Source organism: Cherax quadricarinatus, chromosome 34, assembly GCF_038502225.1.
Source record: "Cherax quadricarinatus isolate ZL_2023a chromosome 34, ASM3850222v1, whole genome shotgun sequence".
NCBI lineage: Eukaryota > Metazoa > Arthropoda > Malacostraca > Decapoda > Parastacidae > Cherax > Cherax quadricarinatus.
In genome coordinates this window covers 35,492,660-35,501,123 of record NC_091325.1, presented here as the reverse complement: position 1 = coordinate 35,501,123, position 8,464 = coordinate 35,492,660, and positions in this window count along the sequence as shown.

Below are 8,464 nucleotides of genomic sequence, written 5' to 3'. Positions count from 1 at the left end.
TCATGATTGTAGCCATGTATAAACGTAAGTCACCATTCTTACAGAATTCATTACCTTCGTAACTTGTGAGCTCATTACCTTTGTACCTAGTTCAGCTATCAAAACTTTGGGGGCTCAGTCCCTGGACCCATTACGTACCTCTGTAATCTGTAAATACCTTTGTAACTTGTCATGATTGTGACCAGACCTGCCTGGAGTTCATTACCTTTGTAAATTGTGAGTTCATTACCTTTGTAAATTGTGAGTTCATTACCTCTGTAACTTGCTCAGCTATCAAAACTTTGGAGTCCAGTCCCTGGACCAATTATGTACCTCTGTAATCTTTTGACTACCGCCCACAGGATGGGTATGGGGTGCATAATAAACATGAGCCTAACGGCCTAAGAAAGAGTGTATTCACCACAGACTGTATGTTCACCACTGCCTGACACACACAAGCTGGACTTTTCCTGCTGGTTTGATATTCACCAGTTGGACTTGGTTTCCTGTTGGCTATCCCACGACGTTGTGAGGACACAGTCGAGGTAGTGCCGTGTGAAGACACAGTCGAGGTAGTGCCGTGTGAAGACACAGTCGAGGTAGTGCCGTGTGAAGACACAGTCTACGTAGTGCCGTGTGAAGACACAGTCGAGGTAGTGCCGTGTGAAGACACAGTCAAGGTATATGCAGAACATCCACAGTGGGAGTTCTGTGTCCTGCATATTTTCACTAAATCTCAAATTAATACTGTTATAAGAAGTAGTAATTTTCTATTCGACCTCGAACGAACCATCACAATCATAATGGTTCAGACATCAACATATATGAACATTTAGCTCTCACTTGCTTGGACCTCAGTTAATATTGATACACATCTAACTTTTATTCTTTCTAACTGCAATAAACATGCATGCACGTGCAACGGTTATTCATTCAATCAAAATGCATTTCCAAGAGAGTCTCGACATTATTCGACAGCAGGTGACATCCGGCTCTGCCGCCTACTGCCTGTCTACGATCGGTCGGGCTCCTGTCTTTTTGAATAGCTTATGGAGAGTAAATGAAATTTTATTAACAATCGTAATTTGAATTGTAAAATTCAACTAAAATTGCTAAATATTTTCCAACTGGACTAGTATATAATTATAGAAACCTTCTACTACAATTGGTTACGACGATAAGTTTACTTACCACTAAGTTTACTTACCGCCGTAACCAATTGTAGCAGAGCAGAGCTCAGATTTACTGGCCCATGATAGGCAAGAATAACTGATCTCCCTACAAATATAATTTTATTATATGAAAAAGTTTCTATGTTTAGGAGTTGTTTAATAAATCCTCTTCTGAAATCTTGCATTAACTATTTATATGAATTAGTTTGAAATTTACAAGCGAACAAGTCAATCTCAGGAGTTTAAACAGCTTAAACTAACGTGATAGAGCAGCTCTAGCAGTCACTAGTGGTTGCTACACAATCACAGATGATAAGGTTTCTCTTGCTTGCTAGTTCATACTGTTATGTACCACAAAGGGTTCTTCTCCTTGTCAACTTTTTCGTGTAAGTTGCCCATAAGCCACATATTTCTTGAAGTGATTTACTTATTTAAAAGAAAAACATTTCTTCATGGATAAGATTGTAACTAGTTCATTGGTCGTATTTTGGGTAACAATTTCCATGCAGATTCAACAATGGGCAGCTGGCTTAGTTACAAGTTCTTAATGCATTTTTTTAAATGAAAAAGGTCGAGATATACTTGACGTTTCACTGATGGACGTCATGAATCCTTTGTCTCTGGGAAACAAATGTGAAAAATTTGGTAATTTGTAGATGAATGGTTCAGAGAACCGACATGTTGATAAATTAGACACATGTGCAACTCTTGGGTATCTTTATTGAGGAAACGTTTCTCCACACAGTGGCTTCATCAATCCATACGTAGGAGAAACTTGAAGAACAGGAGAAGAATGAGGTAATCAGTCCCTCAACCTTGAGTCGATGTGTTCAGTCCATCAATCTTGAATAGAATACGGCATATGAGCACATCGACTCAAGGTTGAGGGACTGATTACCTCATTCTTCTCCTGTTCTTCAAGTTTCTCCTACGTATGGACTGATGAAGCCACTGTGTGGCGAAACGTTTCCTCAATAAAGATACCCAAGAGTTGCACATGTGTCTAATTTTTCAAATTTGGTAATGTTTGATTCACAGTTATCCCTCCTTCTGGTGTTTGACTGGTGGTTGATTTATAGTCAGTTACCCCTCCTTCTGATGTTTGACTGGTGGTTGATTTATAGTCAGTTACCCCTCCTTCTGATGTTTGACTGGTGGTTGATTTATAGTCAGTTACCCCTCCTTCTGATGTTTGACTGGTGGTTGATTTATAGTCAGTTACCCCTCCTTCTGATGTTTGACTGGTGGTTGATTCGTTGTTATTGGCGGTGGTAGCACGAGTTGACACCATTCTAACTATGCTTTATGCTGCTTTCCAACCTCCATGACACTTTAAACATATATAAACTAAAGTTGCAAGAAAATACAGTCAAATGTGCTAAAGAATGCCAACCTTCCATTAAGAGCAGAATGGAAATTCTTTGAGACTAGAGTTAAATAACGTAAACACGCAGCAACTACTCGATAAAGACAAGAACTTTGTTCCTTCATATGTCTTGCTATGTTATTTATTAAGACATTTGACATACTTGCAATTAATTATTATTTTTTTTTTTTGGAACTGAGAGCAATTCCTTTAATATCCTTTTACCCTATTAAATATTTAACAAAAGAGTTTTGCAATTGTTTGTTGTTAATATTGTAGACTGGAAGCCTCGTAGAGTGCACTCTAAGTTGTTACATCACCTTCTCTGAGTCAGGTGTCCCCTAACTGTGTAATATGAATTGTAATAATGTGGGAAGAATGACCGACAATATGTTAGGTAAAAGGGCAAATAAGCAACTAATGTGACATTTTATTGTAGCAACGTTTCGCTCTCCAGGAATTTTGTCAAGCCGTTACAAACAGTACATGAACACAGAGGATATATATAGGTATCAGAGTGAGGTGCAAGGCATAATATTATCGTAGAAGCTAGTAGTAGTAGTTGTAGTACATGTGGTGGTAGTAGGTGCAGTACTAGTAGTGGTAGCAGCTGTGTGTTGACGGGGTTTAATAGCGATTAATAATTCAAGGCATTTACGCCTACCGAAATTGGTTCTTTAATCACTAGTTGGACGTCGTTGAACATCATTAGGTGGTTGACAATTTCGAAGCTGTACGAAGGCGTTGTTTAAGTTCACGCTGCTACATGCATTAATGTGTTATACCCTGCACCTCACTCTAATGTTTATATATACCCTCTGTGTCCTGGTATTGTTTGGAATGACTTCACAAAGTTCCGGGAGAGAGAATCGTTGCCACAAAAATGCCACATGAGTTGCACTTGTGTTTTTTTATATATAACATGAATTGTACTTTCCTTACCTCCCTTTTTCTCTGAAAACATGTAAGCACCTATATAAACATATATTTAATTTTATAGTTAGCCTTAAGCGTTTAAAACTTTGTACAAAAAACGAATGGTGTAATTTACGGAACATGGACCTGAGACAATGGGAGCTTCATTAACGTCATCAACTGCTGAATACATTGCTTAGGCTGGTCGAGTGTTCCACACTGGAAGTGCTTTGTTATTGTTTCTTGTGAGTGTTGAAGGCATCATGGAAACTCTCTATTATGTTTTGTTCTCATGTATTTAGGATGCAGGTGTGCCAGCTTCATACTGCATCATATAGATGCATCATACTAAGATGTATATGTATGCAGAGAAACTACACAACGACTAGGAGGCTTCTTTTCCAGAAAGATGGATTTTAATAGTGTTAAATGGCACCACTAATATCTTCACTTTACAGCTGAGGATTGTCTTCCTCGTGCATGATCTTTCCCTCATTTAATTCATCTCTGATCTCTAATGTCTACCACAACATTCCAACAATGTTTTCCACATTTTCTAGATTTCTTATCATAGCTCGTACCCTCCAACAATGTCTGCCTCGTTTACCACTAGTTTTTATTATTCGTACCCTCCAACAGTGGTTCAAAGCCAACATTTTTGTTGTCAGTATCCCCTCAAGGAAGGTTCCTTGATGTTGGTGAGGGGCTCTTGATTTAGGGAATTGGATCTGTGCTCCAGTTCCCCGAATTAAGCCTGAATGCCTTCCACAAGGCGCTGTATAATCCTCCGGGTTTAGCGCTTCCCCCTTGATTATAATAATAATAATTGTTGTCAGTATCGCTGCCATTCACTGCATGCTACATGCCACTGGCTCTTACTGCTAGATCAATGTGGCAGGTTTTCCTGGAAGTTGTATCATTCTGTTAAAAACTGATATACTTAACATTCAGAAAAAAGAAATATTTGACTCTCTACATCAGAAAAATAAACCAATCACTGAAATATGTTGGAGACCGGGGAAATTATTTTTTTCACATAGTAGCCACGCAATCAGTATTTTTTTTAGGAGATTGCAGGAAGCTGAGATCAGAATACTCTCCTCCATCACTACACAATACTGTTGTGTTCCACAGTGTTGCTGTGAACCCACATGTAGTACAGTGCTGGGTACTAACTTTAGTGTTACTAATTTACAGTATGTTACTGGGTACTCTCCACCATTAGTTTTGGTACTCAAAACCGGTACAGTGCAGGTTGGTTACCTCTAAATAACAAAAAAAAGGCACAATACCGTGACTGGAACTATACACAAATAACCCGCACATAGAAGAGAGGAGCTTACGACGACGTTTCTGTCCGACTTGGACCATTTACAAGGTCACACTAACGAGAAGTAACGAACGAAAGAATGATAGTACAGGTAAGATCCCAAATGGGATGAGCGTGGAAGACAGGACAGACGAAGAATAGTGCTGGAGAGGAGAGTTCTTAGACGTAGAAATAGAGCCACGGCTTAACCCAGCAGCGAAGGCGATCGTGGGACAGATACTGAGAAGAGAAATTCAGGCTCTTCTATTGGGACTCCGGTGGGGTGAGCGGGGAGGACGGGACAGGCAAAGATTAGAGCTAGAGAGGAGTGTAGAATTGAGCCATGTCTTAACCCTAAAGCTAAGGCGAAAGTGGGTCAGAGAATGGTACCTGTCAGAGAATCCAAGGTTATTTGTAAATAGGGTTAGGAGAGAGGTCCAGTAGTTGTGTCATGTCTCAAGTTGGTCTATCTGTCACTGAGCGTCTTCCAGTACAGATTCAGCGCAGGGATGTCTAATTGGTCATGGAGAGACTCGTGGCGAAGTTTTCCCATCTGACATCAAGCACCCAGAGCAGCACCTTGTTCTGGACACGCTGCAGTTTAAGTTAGTTCGTTTTAGCTGCAAGAGAGATGGATAGAGGAGAGTAAGTTATCAGAGGACGTATTAGAGATTTGTAGAGGTGTAGTTTGGTGCGTTGGGAGGTATGTTTCAGCTTGTAGAGGCCCACAAGGGCCTTACTAGCTATTGCATGTCTTGAGTGAATGTGCCCCTGTAAGCAAAGAAGGTAGTCAAGATTAACGCCAAGGACAGTGACAGATTGTGTGATGGGGATGTAAGTGCGGGTGTCAGCTGTTCTGAGCTCGACAGGTAATGGAGGATCACGTTTCCTGTAGTTAAAATATGTAATGCTGGATTTAGCTGCATTGGTTTTGATCCTCCATTTTTGTTCCCAGATGGCTATCCTGTCGACCCCATTTTGTGTTTTGTGTGTGAATGTATCTATATTGGCATGAGTGATAAGTTGTGTAATGTCGTCTGCATAGGCTAGTGTGATGGAGTTTTGGTGTACAGGTGTTGGAATGTCGTTAGTGTATAAAATGTAGAGGGTAGGGGAGAGGACAGATCCCTGGGGAACTCCAGCATTTAGTGTGAAGTAGTCAGAATAACAGTCTTGGAATTTGATTCTTATGGTACGGCCGTCTAGGAAGTTGCATAGGAGTATAGGAGTAGTGAGAGGCAGGTTAAAGTTAGTGCAGAGTTTGTACTTGAGCCCTTCGTGCCATACAGTGTCAAAAGCTTTTTCAACGTCTTTTGCAACCAGGGCTGTCCTGTTTCTTTGTTTTGTATTTATGTGGATGTAGTTGAGAATGATGTTAATGGCATCCTGTGTGGATCTGTGTGTTCTGAAGCCAAACTGGCCATCAGAAAGTAGCGAGTTGTGTTCCAGGTATCTGCAAAGGCGATTGTTGATGAGTTTTTCAAAGAGTTTTCTTAAAGTTTTGAGGAGGCTGGTAGGGCGATAGTTTCTAGGATCAGAGTGGTCTTTTTTGGGTTTAGGAAGGAGGATAGCAGTAGCAGCTTTGAAGAGGGAAGGGAAGTATCCAGAGGCAAGGGAGGCATTGAGGAGGTTTGTGTAGGCAGTAATGACAGAGTCAGGAAGGTGTTTTAGGATAATACGGTTTAGGCCAGAGGCACCAGGAGCCTTGGGAGGAAGGTGTCTGAGGAGAGTTTTAATGTCTATGTTGGTGAAAGGAGTGTCGAGTTCTTGGGAGGAGGTAAGAGAGTCTAGATGAATGTGGCTATCTGGTGTTTTCTTGTGTGAGTGCAGTGTTCCAGTGTTCTATGTTCTGAATGTGTTGAATAACGTTAGGGTGAGGTGGGTGAGGGTGGAAGATGTTCTCCCAGATGTGTTTGAAGATGTTGGTAGCAGCCTGCGGGTCTGAGATGTGTGTGTTGTTGTGGGTGATGTGTTTGAATTTGTTGGTGGGAGTTGTGCTTAAGTGTTTTTAATACGCTCTTTGTCTGCTTGTTGTATGAGTTGTGACCAGTGATTGTTGTGGTCTTGGTCTAGGCTGCGTAAAATATCGTTTCTAAGGTAAGTGAGATTTAATCGGACTTGATTAAATCTGTGTGTGTTGTAGAGGAAGCGGTTGTGGTAGCAGATAATTAGTCTTCTTGTTCTGAGTGACGGTTTGAAGGAATAACGAGTGGTGTGAGTTCTCTTTGGTATTGCGATGTTGGCTGCTTGTGTAATGGTGTCCTGGAAGAGATCAAGTTGAGTATCGATGTCAGAGATAGGTTTGTTGTTGTAGTCATAGGTGAGGTTAATATTGTCTATGTGTTGTTTGAAAGCATCCCAGTCAGTGTTCTTGTTGGAGAAGGAAGGTGTGGCCGGGATGAGGATAGGGTTGGAGGAGATGTGTAAGATGACTGGGATGTGATCAGAGCCTGTAATAGGGCCAGGTGGGATGTAGTGTTGAAATAGAGAGCTGGCTCAGTTTGCCAGAATGATGTCTGGTTTGCCTTGGTCCGTGTGGTTGTAGAAGGTGTTGAAGTCTGAGCCGAGATGAATTAGGTGTTTATGGTTTGTGAAGTTGAGTAATTGGTGACCAAGTTGGTTGTTACTGGTGTGATGAAAGGTGGTGTGTTTGGCATTCATGTCAGCTAGTAGGTAAGTTGGTGTGTTGGTGTAGTTGAAGGAGAGGTCGTGTATGTTGAGAATAGTGTTTGGGCGAGCATAGGTGGTGAAAAAGATAAAGGGACCAAGGTGGGTGTGTATTCTGACTGCAAGACAGTGTTGGTGAATAAAAGGGGTTGGGAGAAATTCATGTTTTATGTTGGATTTGACAAGGATGGCAACCCCATCATGGGGATCATAGGGGGACTGTAGTGCAGTATAACTATAATGGCAGATACATTGAGGGGCTTTGAGGCAGGTACTGTTTAGCAAAACAATATCAGGTCTCTCTGCTTCAAGGAGCTCGGCCAGTAGGTGTCTAATTGTATAGTAAGAACGTACGTTGAACTGAATCATGATTTAATGGTTTCGCCATAGCAAAGTTAATGTTGGGGGAGGAGTTTGGATTAAAGCCGGTGATAGTGGTGCCATCAGTGGATGTGTGTTTGTAGGTGTTCGGACCCGTTTCCTGGAGGGGGAGGAAGAGATGGATCTGTTTTTATGTTCTTTGGTCTGTCTGTCAGAAGTTGGGGCAGGTTTGGGTTTGAGTGGATTTTGTCTGGAGGAGGTGGAGTTGGACCTGGATGAAGTTTTGGTTGTGGTGGAGGAGTGGGCGAAGGTAGATGCAGAGGAAGTGGAAGCTTTGGTAGGGGATAAGGAAGTGGAAGCTATGGTAAGGGATGAGGAAGTGGAAGCTTTGGTAGGGGATGAGGAAGTGGGTAACGAGGTAGGGGGAGGGGTGGTCATAACAGCAGCAGTAGGAGTAGAAGTAGTGAAGAGGGGTAGGGGAGGAGGAGAGCTGGTGGGTGTAGGAAGTGGGGGGTGGGAGAGAGGGAGGAGGTAGAGGTTGTAGGGGGCTTAGAAGAGAAGCAGGAAGGAGGGATAATTAAAGAGAGAAGATTGTTAGCAGACAAGATTAGGTTAAGGACATGTGAGTAGTCTGATTGGTAAGCTTGAGAGATTACCATTGCAGAGTGGGCAGCAGTGGCGAGTTGGCAGTTAGTTTTGTAGTCTAGTGTGGGTGTAGGTGTAGAAGGAGAAGTG